The sequence below is a fragment of the Salvelinus namaycush genome, chromosome 38, assembly GCF_016432855.1.
Source record: "Salvelinus namaycush isolate Seneca chromosome 38, SaNama_1.0, whole genome shotgun sequence".
NCBI lineage: Eukaryota > Metazoa > Chordata > Actinopteri > Salmoniformes > Salmonidae > Salvelinus > Salvelinus namaycush.
This window is the reverse complement of record NC_052344.1, coordinates 16485084-16499823: the sequence shown is the minus strand read 5'-3', so window position 1 is coordinate 16499823 and position 14740 is coordinate 16485084. Positions and strand designations below refer to the sequence as shown.

Here is a 14740-nt window from a genome sequence, read left to right as displayed (position 1 = left end):
GTCATTTATTACAGAGGATTTGAGGTTAATTATAAAATCATAATTGACTATGGTAAATCTGAAAATGATTTATTATGCTCTATGGTAACTGTGCTAGTTACTGAATACTGTGTGAGGTCTATGAGCCTCCAGACTTGCAAACACTATCAAAACATTTGGATAAACTTAAGAGACAAGACACATGATACCCCCATCAGCATTTGCAATCAAAATTCAGATCCAAAATTCACGAGTGTGAAGGAGAATGGCTGTTTATCAAGCAGCGGACCAAAGGTTACTTAAAATCAATGTCAATATGGCCCCACAGGTCTACCCCAACCATCTCCTGAACTCTCACACTACACCAAACACACTGATAGATGGAGTCGTTTGAATTGGGGTGATTTTAAATATTCATGTCCTGCCATCCTTTCTATTTTTTAAATATTCAGTTATGATGCCAGCGATGTTTGGATATAGTTTAAATGTTTGTATCTGGAGCACGTACATAGCTCCTGGGCCCCTTAGCCCACACAATATTTAACTGGAACACATTACACCATTACAGTTGGGTCTCAGAATAGACTGACTGTGGATCTAACACAGTAGCTGTCAACTGTCGTGGACCAAAATAAACCTTTGAGTGGAACGTAGAATATCATAACTTCAGTCATGTCGGTGTTGATGGTGCAGGTGTTCCTACACATTGTATCTACTCTGATATGATGAGCCACCACTGTGGCATCAGGAGAGGTGTTATAAATAGGCTTGAGCGGTATCCAGGGGGTCATACCTTCATACTGACCTTGTTCCATCCCGAGATATTCGATAATACCGGCAATGAACACTAATCTCAATTCAAAGGTTAGCAATGCTAACAAGTACATGTAAAATCCAATAGCGAATGCTAGCTAAATGCTAACGATTTTATACAGTCTCTGACATAAGCTATTTGCAGAATAGACATCCCATCTGATAAAGTTATACTCAAAAATGCTACTCAAAGTTTGCTGCACGCACAAAACAAATGCTGTCTCTTGATCTAGCTAGCTAGCTAGATAACCAGCTACTAAGTTAGCAAATCAAATGCACAACTGCACAGCTTTAGCACATTTTAGAAAGTTAACTTTATAGTTATTAGATATCTAGCTGGCAAACATTTAGTTGTGAATTCCATAGTTTAACTACATATATCAGTATATAGATCACCTAGTGAGTGCTGCACAATAGTGAGTGACTCATCATTTAAAAAGTTGAGGTAGGGCCTCCCGAGTGGCACAGCAGTCTACGGCACTGCATCGCAGTGCTAGAGGCGTTACTACAGACCAGGGTTCATTCGGGCTGTGCCACAACCGGTTGTGGCCGGGAGTCCCATAGGATGGCGCACAATTGGCCCAGAGTCGTCCGGGTTAGGGGAGGGTTTGGCTGGTGAGGCTTTACTTGCCTGTGGGCTGAACCCGGTCGCCAGTTGAACGGTGTTTCCTCCAACACATTGGTCTTTAAATTAAAGATCCAGGCAGCCTCTCGTTTAAACAATAAATTGTCGAGGTCACCCCCTCTCCTAGGGAGGGTGACATGTTCGATGCCGATATAACGTAAGGACGAAATCGAGTGGTTTGCTTTCAAAAAGTGGGCCGCAACTGGGTAAGTCGAGTTTTTGCACCTAATGGTGCTACGATGCTCCGAAATTCATACTTTTAATTCGCGCTTTGTTTTACCCACATCATTTTTACCACAAGGACAAGTTATAAGATAAATAACTGCCTTAGTGGAACATGTGATAACACCTTTTATTGGGATCTGTTTCCCTGTTTGGGGGTGTTTGAAGGATCTACATTTATAAGTGCCATTGCATTGAGCACAGCCATTACACTTGTAGTTTCCATCCAGTAGGGCCGCAAATAGACGTTGTGCAGGGATATCTTGGGGTGGTAAATCAGAGTTTACCGGTTGTTCTCTGAGATTTCTGCCCCGCGAGAATACGACCAAGGGAGGGTCCGAAAACACATTACCGATACTGTCATCGGATCTTAGAATGGGCCAATGTTTGTGAACGATTCCATTAATTTGTTCAGAGCATTTTGAATAGAGGGCAGTTAGAAAGCAAGAATGCTTCTTTTTGCGAGATTGTCCTTGAAAAAGGTCATGTCTCGGTTTGTTTTGAATTTTCTCAATGGCAGTATTAATTTGACCTTTTTTGTACCCCCTCTCCTTGAATTTTCTTTGAGTCTCAGACATATTTCTGTCAAAATCTGATTGTTTTTTGCAAATTCTTTTGATTCAACAGAATTGGCTGTAGGGCAAACTGCTTTTCAAGGGAAGCGGGTGACAACTATCAGCCCTAAACAAACTGTTACGATCAGTAGGTTTCCTGTGAAGATCAATGTATAGAACATTATCCTCACACAAGATCAGAAGATCAAGGAAACTAATTTGACGTGTGTCAGATTGCATAGTAAATCTCAGATGCTCAGAACAAGAGTTAAGAAAAGCATGGAATGCCTGGAGCTGTTTTGCATCACCTCTCCATAGAACAAAAATTGATTGAGAGGATTGAAAGAGGATGAAAATGGACTGTTTCTCCATGTAACCCACATACAAATTAGCATAGTTAGGAGCCATGGGGGATCCCATAGCAGTACCTGAATAAAGAAATCATTTAGAAACATGAAGCAGTCGTGTGTGAGTACTATTTCAGGCAATGTTATAATGCATGCACTGGAAGGTAGTTCATTAGGGTTATGTTACAGAAGCAAATGTTCCATAGCTTCAATACCGCCCTCATGTGGAATATTCGTGTATAACGACTCAACATCAAAAGTAACTAACAAAGTGTTTTCAGGGAGAGGATCAAGAGATTCAATGATAGAGATAAAATACTGGCACTGAACGCGGATGAGGCGCTGGTTGTAGAGCGTTGGTCAGACGGAGAGGATAGAAGTGAGCGCCATCCCTCCTGCGTCTGTCATGGAGAGGAGGAGCAGGACCTATTTTATCAGAGTTTCTCCAGAAGTAGACTTTGTCCTCGACCTTATCTTTTTTGTCTTGGTTGAATTTCTTAATTTTATGTTCCTTTATTTCTGGGGACAACTTGACACTTCATGAAAACTCAATGTGAAACTGATTTGTAACTCCCAATATGGAGAGTGGAGGGAGCTGCGTCCATAGACATAAAATTACTAGAACGGTAAAGCCCCTCACACCACATCAACATTACTGGAACACTCGTGGGTACACTCAATATGGCTGAAAGTAACTCTATTTATATGGCTTAGTACTTGGGCTAAAGCTGACTCACACTACGGAGGTCACTAACCCAACCTCCACTTCAAGTGCATCTTCATCAGGGAATTTTTTGATCAGCCTCCCTCCCTCTCTATTTCACCAGGGGTATACAGTAGGTTCAGCACACTGTGCTTGTACTTAGTGATCAAAGTGGATCTCTCCCCAACCCTAACCTCCTCCCATCATTCATGTCTGACAGGATTGTTCTGCCTCTCTCTTTCTCCCTCGTCACACCACACTGACCAGGGGGACTGGTGCATTGACAGCCGGCCTGAGGCTGATTCCATTTAAGGCTATGAGGTTGTGACCAGTGTGGTGGTACTGAGACTGGTCCAGAGTGAGAGCCGCTCTAATCAGACAGACAGACAGACAGACAGACAGACAGACAGACAGACAGACAGACAGACAGACAGACAGACAGACAGACAGACAGACAGACAGAGACAGACAGACAGACAGACAGAGACAGAGACAGAGACAGAGACAGAGACAGAGGAGACTAATCAGGAGAATGGAGATAATATCTCCTAACTACAAACATCAGTCAGAATGGGGTGATAATGTACCGAGGCTGATGGGAAGCACACACACGATCACAAGTACACACACACTTACCCACACATATCCCACAGACAGTCACGCACACAATCTCAAGCACACACACATTTTTTTTGTATACCCAATCAGGATTCTGGAGACATTGTCATACACAATACAAGCACATGCATGCCATATGTCTCTCCATTTTACTCACACACATACACTGCCCCCCCCCCCCCCCCCCCCCCTACTCACACACACTACCACACACCACTCCCCACCCCCACCCCCACCAGCCACAAAAACACACTCACTAACATGTGCTGTGACTGATATGTGAGTCTGCTAGGAGTGGGTTGACAGCCCTAGGAAATATCTCCTCTCAGTGTTCCTCTCCTCTCCCTTCCTTAGCCCCATCTTCACTCATTAAATATGAAAGAGGCTGTTTCATGTTCTCACCTCCACTGAGCTCCACACACAGAAAAACACCACACAGATCAAAGTCCTGCCATGTATTTCTGCCACGCACCACTCCGTCTAATGAAACACCCTTCTATTAAAACCACCTGAGCTTCAGAGCTAGGCAGGCAGTCTGTCTGTGTCTTCAGCAGAGCTAGGCAGGCAGTCTGTCTGTGTCTTCAGCAGAGCTAGGAAGGCAGTCTGTCTGTGTCTTCAGCAGAGCTAGGCAGGCAGGCAGTCTGTCTGTGTCTTCAGCAGAGCTAGGCAGGCAGGCAGTCTGTCTGTGTCTTCAGCAGAGCTTCAGAGATACACACAACATCACACTGCAGGTAGCCAATATCTCTAGATTCCTACTGTTTGTTTCAATGTCACTGTTTCTGGCTTAAAAGGTCTTGTGCAGAGCACATGCATACAACACACGCAGAAGCACGCTTACACACACACGCACGCACGCACGCACGCACGCACGCACGCACGCACGCACGCACGCACGCACGCACGCACGCACGCACGCACGCACGCACGCACGCCCCCCCCACACACACAGCAGTGAGTATGTTTGTGTGTGTGCAGTAAGTGTGTTCTAAATGCTGAACTCCAGAAGACTCTCTTTCCACTAAGCACAGTCACACCCCCTGTCAGTTAGTAGCGTGGGAGGAATGATTCCATGGATCTGGGAGAGACAGAGAGAAAGAGAGTTGTGCTCTCCATTAGCCTGCAGCGCTGAAGAGAAGGGCCACTTTGTCACTGTAACAATTTGTGCTCTCTTTATAGGGCCAACACAGTCTAAATGCTGCTGTGGAGGAGCTGTCAACTCCCAGGAAGCCTAAGGAAGGATACTTCTGAAGGAGCTCCAGTGTTAAATGTGGTATAGTGTTTTAGAGTACATCCCTTGTCCCAGGTCAATTCACCTTACATTAGTGACAATTATAATGGTATAGATCAGGTATTCCCAAACTGGGGTACGCGTATCCCTGACAATGCTGTCGGGGGTACGCCAAATAAAAATGTGATTCACATTTAAATAATAAATAAAAAACTGTACATTTTCAAACAGTCCATTTACCAGCTCTACTGGTATTACTGCTACTGCCAGCAGTACTACACCTGCACCTGTCGACGACACAAGTTGTTCTGCTTCCACGAGCACATCCAATGCTAGCATCAGTAATTCTACATTTGTTGTTAGCCCAGCTAGTATGGACACTGAAAGTTGTGAATCTGATGCAGCTGAAGAACTACTGCCCCCTTACCCGGGAAAGCACAGAACAACAGACAGGGACGTTGGACCATCGAAGAGGCACAAATATGATGAGAACTATATTGATTGGGGTTCACTTATATTGGGAGTAGTGCCTTTCCTCAGCCACAGTGTGTTATATGTGCAAAACTACTATCTCACAACTCGATAAACCTTCACTCTTGCGCATAATAAAGATGACTTTTGAGTAGTAAGACATGTAAAAAAGCAACCGATACCATTAATAAGAAGGGGCTAGAAGCGTCTTATATGGTGAGCTACCGAGTGGCTAGGACAGGCAAGTCCCATACTATTGTGGAGGACTTAATTCTTCCTGCTGCCTCAGAAATGGCTGGGACAATGCTGGGAGAACAGGCCAAAAAAAAACTATACAGACAATGCCTTCATCAAACAATGCATCAGTGACATGGCAGGAGATGTTTTGAAACAATTTCTGCTTCACATACAATTGAATTCTATGCTTTACAGCTGGATGAGTCAACAGACGTGGCGGGCCTGGCACAGCTCCTGATATATGTCCATTACATTTATGGGGGGGTCAATTAAGGAAGACATCCTCTTCTGCAAACCACTGGAAACCAGGACAACAGGAGAGGATATTTTTAAAGTACTGGACAGCTTTGTGACATCAAATGGACTTTGGTGGTCAAGATGTGTTGGTATCTGTACTGATGACGCAAAAGCCATGACAGGGAGACATAGTGGAGTGGTAACGCACGTGCAAGCAGTTGCTCCCGACGCCACTTGGGTACACTGCAGCATCCACTGAAAGGCTCTTGCTGCCAAGGGAATGCCTGACAGCTTGAAAGACGTTTTGGACACTACAGTGAAAATTGTTAACTTTGTTAAAGCAAGGCGTGAAGAATTGAGAGATGAGCTTAAAGTTTTCTTTACTGACCATAATTTTCACTTGTCTGACCGCTTGCATGATGACGAGTTTCTCACACGACTGGCCTATCTGGGTGATGTTTTTTCTCGCCTGAATGATCTGAATCTAGGATTACAGGGATTTATACAACTATATTCAATGTGCGGGACAAAATTGAGGCTATGATTAAGAAGCTGGAGCTCTTCTCTGTCTGCATTAACAAGGACAACACACAGGTCTTTCCATCATTGTATGATTTTTTGTGTGCAAATGAACTCAAGTTTATGGACAATTTCAAATGTAATATAGCAAAGCACCTGAGTTAGTTGGATGTGCAATTTCGCAGGTACTTTCCCGAAACGGATGACACAAACAACTGGATTCGTTATCTCTTTCATGCCTTGCCTCCAGTCCACTTACCGATATCTGAACAAGAGAGCCTCATCGAAATTGCAACAAGCGGTTCTGTGAAAATTTAATTGAATCAGAAGCCACTGCCAATTTTATGGATTGGGCTGCGCTCAGAGTATCCCGTCTTGGCAAATCGCATTGTTAAGACACTGATGCCTTTTGCAACCACATACCTATGTGAGAGTGGATTCTCGGCCCCCATTAGCATTAAAACTGAATACAGGCACAGACTGTCTGTGGAAAATGATTTCAGACTCTCTCCAATAAAACCCAACATTGCAGAGTCCATTCAAGCACACCCTTCTCATTAACCTGTGGTGAGTTATAAAACCTTATTTGTTCATCGAAAATTGTGAATATGTAAGATGCCTAAATAAAGAGCAAAAATGATTGATTATTATTATATTATTATTTGTGGTCCTATAAGAGCTCTTTTTCCCTTCCCACGAGCCGGTTTGTGACAAAAACTCACACTCATTCTTATGTTTAATACATGTATCGTATAGTGTGTGTGTGGCAGGCTTACAATGACAGAAAAAACAACATTTGAGAGTGCGCTGACCCTGGTGCTAGAGGGGGTACGCAGCTGGAGGTTGAATGTTTGAAGGGGTACGGGACTATAAAAAGTTTGGGAACCACTGGTATAGAGCAAAGAGACTGAGTGTTGAAATAAAACAATAGGTTTTCCCACAGGGTTTTCCATGCAGTCTGAGAAATGTCGACATCAGTAGGCTAGGCCTCAGTAAATGTTCCTTTGGTTTATCCCATTTTGCATTCAGCAGGGGGATTCTCTAAGCTCTCCCCCTTCTTTCACTCTCTCCTCTCTCATTCCCCGTTCGGCCATCCTCTCCTCTCCTGTCCGCTCCTCTCTCCCTGTTTGAAGAGCTCTAAAGGAAAACACTTTAAAATGCACTCGTACAGAGGGACTTTTTGAAGTAAAGTTTCATGCTCTCATGCTCATGCATATTTCATCTGGCCTTTCTAATTCTGTCTGAGGAGAGGAACAGCCCATGTTACCCTGCTTTCCCTTTTCCTTTCTTCAGGGGAGGAGCTGGCTGAAGTGAATTCAGGTCACCTGCAGCACATGGGGCTGTTTCGTCTCTGATGTCGCACCCCCTTCCCTCTGGTGCCTGTTTAGACAGGAGACCAATACATCTAAACGTTTTCCTTCAGCCGCTTCCTCCACCCGCTGAGTATCTCTCCAGGGTATTCCCACTGAGCGCCAGGTGTGTAAACATCCCAAGGGCCTTATTCCAATACTCAAAATATGGGGTGGAGTTAGCAAAGTTATGCCCTTAGGCCTCTGTTTTGAAGCCCTCATTTAAAGTGTTTTCTAGAATAGTCTCGCCAGGTCTGATCCCCCACAATTCTCTATAATCTCCACTTCACTTGATTCACTCTCCAAACAGCTATCGTTGTTTTGGAATGGACTGAGGAGAGAGCAACTAAGACGGGAGCCACTAAACGAAAAAGGAAAAAGGGAATTGAACTAGTGTGTGTTGTCACAGTGATAGCACCCCCATGCTGAGACAGAGATATATCAGTCAAACTGCTGCTGAGAATGAGGAGGAGGAGGAGGAGCAGGAGGAAGAGGAAGAAGTGGTTTGCTGGGTTTATTCTCTTTCCTTGATGAGGTGGTTGCCAGATGGAACAGAGGACATCTAAATAGCCCCTGACACACTGAGATATACTGTATATTAACTTGACAGCCCCAGTCCAGCTGAGTCACAACAGCACACAGTATCCGTCTTAAACAGAGTCATAAACTGAAACAAGTCTTAAGAAAGAAGACCTTGAAGGACCTCAAGTAAACCTTCTCCTTACAATAGGCAGGATTCCATTGACCTAGGTTTATTCGACAAAAGCAATGTTGCAAAAAATGTAATTGCAACACGTGTAATGGAAACAACAGATATAGGAGACATTTTCTAAAGATTGACAACATTTGTTTCCGTTCGACATGGTGAATTTGTCTTTTGTGTAACTGTATTGTGACAAATGATGATGGAAACTGTTTTTCCAATAAATTAGTATAGCGGAATCTTTTTTAAGGTACGCGGGGCCCGTGATGTCATGGCCCCAGCATTTGCAAACAAATTATTTTTCTGTACTAAATTCATAAGATGGCCTAATTTGTAAACAGAGTGACAGTGAGTTGTGAGCAAAATAACCAGGAGGGAGGTTGACAATGGCTATTAATAGGCATAAATAAATCAAATCAAATTGTATTTGTCACATACACATGGTTAGCAGATGTTAATGCGAGTGTAGCGAAATGCTTGTGCTTCTAGTTCCGACATTGCAGTAATATCCAACGAGTAATCTAACCTAACAATTTCACAACAATTACCTTATACACACAAGTGTAAAGGAATGAATAAGAATATGTACATAAAAACAAAATATATATATATATGAATGAGTGATGGTATAGAACGGCATAGGCAAGATGCAGCGGATGGTATAGAGTACAGTATATACATATGAGATGAGTAATGTAGGGTATGTAAACATATAAAAGTGGCATTGTTTAAAGTGGCTAGTGATACATTACATCAAGATGGCAAGATGCAGTAGATGGTATAGAGTACAGTATATCCATATGAGATGAGTAATGTAGGGTATGTAAACATATAAAAGTGGCATTGTTTAAAGTGGCTAGTGATACATTACATCAAGATGGCAAGATGCAGTAGATGGTATAGAGTACAGTATATACATATGAGATGAGTAATGTAGGGTATGTAAACATATAAAAGTGGCATTGTTTAAAGTGGCTAGTGATACATTACATCAAGATGGCAAGATGCAGTAGATGGTATAGAGTACAGTATATACATATGAGATTAGTAATGTAGGGTATGTAAACATTATATGAAATGGCATTGTTTAAAGTGGCTAGTGATACATTTATTATATCCATTTTTCCATTTCCAAATTTCCAATTCCAATTTTTCCATTTCCAAAAGTGGCTGGAGTTGAGTCAGTATGTTGACAGCAGCCACTCAATGTTAGTGATGGCTGTTTAACAGTCTGATGGCCTTGAGATAGAAGTTGTTTTTCAGTCTCTCGGTCCCCGCTTTGATGCACCTGTACTGACCTCGCCTTCTGGATGGTAGCGGGGTGAACAGGCAGTGGTTCGGGTGGTTGTTGTCCTTGATGATCTTTATGGCCTTCCTGTGACATCGGGTGGTGTAGGTGTCCTGGAGGGCAGGTAGTTTGCCCCCGGTGATGCGTTGTGCAGACCTCACTACCCTCTGGAGAGCCTTACGGTTATGGGCGGAGCAATTGCCGTGCCAGGCGGTGATACAGCCCGACAGGATGCTCTCGATTGTGCATCTGTAAAAGTTTGTGAGTGATTTTGGTGACAAGCCAAATTTCTTGCGCCTTCTTCACCACGCTGTCTGTGTGGTTGGACCATTTCAGTTTGTCCGTGATGTGTACGCCGAGGAACTTAAAACTTTCTACCCTCTCCACTACTGTCCCATCGATGTGGATAGGGGGGTGCTCCCTCTGCTGTTTCCTGAAGTCCACGATCATCTCCTTTGTTTTGTTGACGTTGAGTGTGAGGTTATTTTCCTGACACCACACTCCAAGGGCACTCACCTCCTCCCTGTAGACCGTCTAGTCGTTGTTGGTAATCAAGACTACCACTGTAGTGTAGTCTGCAGACTTGATGATTGAGTTGGAGGTGTGCATGGCCACGCAGTCGTGGGTGAACAGGGAGTACAGGAGAGGGGTGAGAACGCACCCTTGTGGGGCCCCAGTGTTAAGGATCAGCGGGGTGGAGATGTTGTTACCTACCCTCACCACCTGGGGGCGGCCCGTCAGGAAGTCCAGGACCCAGTTGCACAGGGCGGGGTTGAGACCCAGGGTCTCGAGCTTGATGACGAGTTTGGAGGATACTATGGTGTTAAATGCTAAGCTGTAGTCAATGAACAGCATTCTCACATAGGTATTCCTCTTGTCCAGATGGGTTATGGCAGTGTGCAGTGTGATTGCGTATGCGTCATCTGTGGACTATTGGGGCGGTAAGCAAATTGGAGTGGGTCTAGGGTGTCAGGTAGGGTGGATGTGATATGGTCCTTGACTAGTCTCTCAAAGCACTTCATGATGACGGAAGTGAGTGCTACGGGGCGGGTAGTCATTTAGCTCAGTTACCTTAGCTTTCTTGGGAACAGGAACAATGGTGGCCCTCTTGAAGCATGTGGGAACAGCAGACTGGGATAAGGATTGATTGAATATGTCCGTAAACACACCAGCCAGCTGGTCTGCGCATGCTCTGAGGACGCGGCTGTGGATGCCGTCTGGGCCTGCAGCCTTGCGAGGGTTGACACGTTTAAATGTTTTGCTCACGTCGGCTGCAGTGAAGGAGAGCCCGCAGGTTTTGGTAGCGGGCCGTGTCAGTGGCACTGTATTGTCCTCAAAGTGAGCAAAGAAGTTGTTTAGTCTGTCTGGGAGCAAGACATCCTTGTCCGCGACGGGGCTGGTTTTCCTTTTATAGTTCGTGATTGACTGTAGACCCTGCCACATACCTCTCGTGTCTGAGCCGTTGAATTGCGACTCTACTTTGTCTCTATACTGACGCTTAGCTTGTTTGATTGCCTTGCGGAGGGAATAGCTACACTGTTTGTATTCGGTCATGTTTCCGGTCACCTTGCCCTGATTAAAAGCAGTGGTTCGCGCTTTCAGTTTTGCGCGAATGCTGCCATCAATCCACGGTTTCTGGTTTGGCAATGTTTTAATAGACGCTGTGGGTACGACATCGCCGATGCACTTCCTAATAAACCCGCTCACCGACTCAGCGTATTCGTCAATGTTGTTGTTCGCCGCAATGCTGAACATATCCCAGTCCATGTGATCGAAGCAATCTTGAAGCAAGGAATCCGTTTGGTCGGACCAGCGTTGAACAGACCTGAGGGCGGGAGCTTCCTGTTTTAGTTTCTGTCTATAGGCTGGAAGCAACAAAATGGAGTCGTGGTCAGCTTTTCCGAAAGGAGGGCGGGGGAGGGCATTATATGCGTCGCGGAAGTTAGAATAACAATGATCTAGGGTTTTGCCAGCCCGGGTCGCGCAATCGATATGCTGATAGAATTTAGGGAGCCTTGTTTTCAGATTAGCCTTGTTAAAATCCCCAGCTACAATAAATGCAGCCTCAGGATATGTGGTTTCCAGTTTACATAGAGTCAAATGAAGTTCGTTCAGGGCCATCGATGTGTCTGCTTGGGGGGGATATATGCGGCTGTGATTATAATCGAAGAGAATTCTCTAGGTAGATAACTTTGTAAACTAAAGGTGTGTTTAGAATTATTTTTGTTGTATTAATGCTATTTAATCTCTCCTCAGACTAATATTATTCTGTTTGTCCTGTGGGTACCTTTGCCACTGTTCCACCCCTAGTGTATTGCGCTGTCATGGTGTATTTGTTAACTAAATGTTACCGCTAGCCAAGTTTCACTTTGCAGCGTGACCATTTGATTGTGAGGAATTCTAAGTCAGGTGAACAGAAGGACTTGAGTTCCTGTATGTTGTTATGATCACACCACGTCTCGTTAATCATAAGGCATACACCCCCGCCCTTCTTCTTACCAGAAAGATGCTTGTTTCGGTCTGTGCGATGCGTTCAGAAACCAGCTGGCTGTACCGACTCCGATAGCGTGCATGGATTTCGTCTACATTGTTGTCAAGAGACTTGACATTGGCGAGTAGTATGCTCGGGAGCGGTGCGCGATGTGCCCGTCTACGGAGCCTGACAGAAGACCGCTCCGTCTGCCCCTTCTACGGCGTTGTTGTTTTGGGTCGCCGGCTGGGATCCGATCCATTGTCCTGGGTGGTGGACCAAACAGAGGATTCGCTTCGGGAAAGTCGTATTCCTGGTCGTAATGTTGGTGAGTTGACGTTGCTCTTATATCCAATAGTTCCTCCCGACTGTATGTAATAAAACCTAAGATTACTTGGGGTAACAATGTAAGAAATAACACATAAAAAAACAAAATACTGCATAGTTTCCTAGGAACGCGAAGTGAGATCTCTGTCGGCGCCATCTCTGTCAGTAACTACTAAATAGTATTTCTATTGTTGCAGTCCTCAAAGATTGAATCGCATTGAATCAAATTAATCAGATCCATTTACCGCCTGTAGGTTGGGGTGCCGACAGTCTAAAATAAATAAAAAAAATATATAAAAATAAATGTTTTCTTTGCAGGACAAAGACTTTCTAGAATGCCTGAATCGCCTTGCTTTTCTGGTTGGCTGGATGGAAGTTTCACCATCCAATGATTTCAGATCTACAGGAGTGCAAATTTAACTATGGCACACACGGTGGTGCTATGTTGGCACATGAGAATTATACGAATATGGCAAATATTAGTCAATTCTTGCATTCCATTCATGCTGGCTCTCGCGAGCTACCTGCGACAGGACACTGATAGGTGGGAGAGCATACAGACTGTCGGCAATTTATTAATGAGCAATTTGGAAACACTTCAACTACTTCAATTCTAATCGACACTGCAGGTTTCTTTTTTAGGTGTGACGTCATTACGTCAAGCTGTTTTTATCGACACAAGATAGTTAAATGGAAACGCACCGCAGTGGGCAATTGTCACATTTATTTTCAATGCAAACTTTCTAAATGTCGACCAAAAAAATCACTGGACAAGTTAATGGAATCATAGCTAATGTCTCTGTCTCTGCTCCAGTCTCACTGTGAAGGGAGATAGTTTCCATGGTAACCTGTGGAGGAGGAAGTGAGGGAAGTCTTTTGGGCTGAGCAGAGGGGCTCTGATCAGGGCTGTCTGATGATGGTGGGCCATTTGGACTACTAATCCTACAGACATGTTCCCCTTCTATGCTGCTGTACTTGACCCCTCAAAATAAGGAGTGGAGTTATCAAAAGTATGCCCTTAGGCCTAGGTTTTACTCCGCCGCCACTGTCGCCCCCGGAAATGAGCACACCGTTAATTTGAACTGAATATAAAAAAATAATTAAATTGAAGAAGAAAGGTTGCTGTTCTGGCATTTACCAAGGACCTAATAACTAACACAATCAATATCATCATAGAAACACGCAGTTTTCGCATAATGTATTTAGACACTGGTTTGGAGATAATTCATTTTCCAACTTGTTTGAACTACTGATTGTGAATCCCAATTCTAAGACTATAACAAACACAATGGATTGGGGAGCTCAGGTGTGACTACAAATCAAAGGTAACCTAGAATTTGGATTCACAATCAGTAGTTCAAACAAGTTGGAAAATTCATTATCTCCAAACCAGTGTCTAAATACATTATGTGAAAACTGCGTGTTTCTATGATCTATGGTTAAAAAGATATGCTGAAAGTTAAAAAAGAAAGAAAATGCTTCTCTATGACATCCCAGGGTAGGATTAAAAGTAAAAAAAGGTGATTTTCAAAACCAGCAATAAGTTTTTAGCCAGAGGTAGGGTATTTTATTTCTCCCCATATCAACGCAACCATTTTAAAAATCACTGTATAACTTTTGTTTAACTTTTTAGGGATAGGGGGCAGCATTTTCACTTTGGATGAATAGCGTGCCCAGAGTGAACTGCCTTCTACTCTGTCCCAGATGCTAATATATGCATATTATTAGTAGTATTGGATAAAAAACACTCTGAAGTTTTTTAAACTGTTTGAATGATGTCTGTGAGTATAACAGAACTCATATGGCAGGCAAAAACCTGAGAAAAAATCCAAACAGGAAGTGAGAATTCTGAGTCTGGTCGATTTTCAACTCATCACCTATTGAAATCCCAGTGAGATATGGATCTGTTTGCACTTCCTACGCCTTCCACTAGATGTCAACAGTCTGTAGAACGTTGAATGAAGCTTCTATTGTGATGTGGGGCCGGATGGGAACTGTTTGAGTCAGTGGTCTGGCAGAGTGCCAGGTCCTGGTCACGCGCCATCCGCAT

At 43.8% G+C, this 14740-nt stretch overlaps 1 protein-coding gene across 1 annotated transcript in view; it reads right to left on the bottom strand.

Moving 5' to 3' along the window:
* The window catches only part of LOC120032284 (membrane-associated guanylate kinase, WW and PDZ domain-containing protein 2-like), an 82452-nt gene that overhangs the window by 50545 nt on the left and 17167 nt on the right, over positions 1-14740 (bottom strand). The gene's annotated exons all lie outside the window — the stretch shown is intronic.